Source organism: Silene latifolia, chromosome 11, assembly GCF_048544455.1.
Source record: "Silene latifolia isolate original U9 population chromosome 11, ASM4854445v1, whole genome shotgun sequence".
Classification (NCBI taxonomy): Eukaryota; Viridiplantae; Streptophyta; class Magnoliopsida; order Caryophyllales; family Caryophyllaceae; genus Silene; species Silene latifolia.
Genome location: NC_133536.1, coordinates 55103678 through 55104955, shown reverse-complemented (window position 1 = coordinate 55104955; position 1278 = coordinate 55103678).

Genomic DNA, 1278 nt, shown 5'->3' with positions numbered 1-1278 from the left:
CATCGTGTCTGTGCTTAGGAGAGATCATTTTGGGCCTGGATAATAGAAAAGCCAACCGCGAGCTACCTTATTTGGGAAGTCCTATCATTTTGCAGGTAAGAACGTCTTTTATCTCTTTTGTACAATGCCAACCGTTTTTTTTTCATTCTTTTATTTTTTCTTTTTTTTTCTTTTTTTTGTTTGGTTGGTCATTAATTCCCGTCTTCCTTGTAGGTTTGGCTCATGGAGCGTCTGCGGTTGATCTGCCCCCAGTTAACGTGCCAGGATATCATGCTCGGTCAATTGCGATGAGAACCAGGCTCTACATGTTGGACTTAACTCGAGTTTGCAACTATTGGGAGAACAAGTTGAAGAATGAAGGTGGTCCTTTGATCCGATGGATTGTGCCATGGTGGCATCTTAGGTTAGTCACTGGAGTTTCATCTTTAGATCCTACTCGGTCAGTTCGCATTCCTGGCTTGGAATTCATGATATGCATCTTCCCGGAGAGATTGATGAGGCAAGTGGGCCTTAAGTATAAGATTCTTAAGCTTGACACCGTTCCTTAGACTACATTGGCACATACTACCGAGATTCATCGAGAGTGGGCCCTCAAGTGGGCTCAGAGGAACATGTGGTTCATACTGTCTCCTGTTGGTTCCTTATGGGTATCGGATTCATACTTGCAATGGAGGAAGGCTACTACTCCCGAGGAGCGCGAGAAATTGAGGAAGCGCGAGCCTGTTGACTACAAGATTCGTGAGGTAGCAAAGGAGAACCAGAAGTATGTGACTGAGGGGGAGGAAGAGGCCGGTTTCCGAGTCGTTCATCCGTCGAAGAAACTGAAGACCGCTCTTGTGGTAGAGATTGTGGTGGATCAAAATGGTAAGGCTAGACCGCGAGAGAGACCTTTGGTGATTAGGCCAGAGATAGCGCAGGAGCGCCCGGCTCGTGGCCGAGACAAGAAGTATGATAAAAATGACAAAGGCAAAGGGAAGATGGAAGACTAGCCTAAGTCGTAGTATTATTTATTATTATTATTATTATTATTATTATTTTGTAATAAATGGCGGGGTTTTTAGAATCCTAGCCTAGCATTTATTTTTAGCATTTTATATTATGTGGCGTATTATTAATACTTACGAGGCAAATGAATAAAAGATTAATTAGTTATGAAACTATTGTATTTTCTTTTCATTATTCTTGTCGAATTTCAAATGTAAATGCAAATGTCCTTCTATTTACATTTTAAAATAATGTGTTGTATCCTGTGAAGGATTGCCTACGTATTCATTTAAA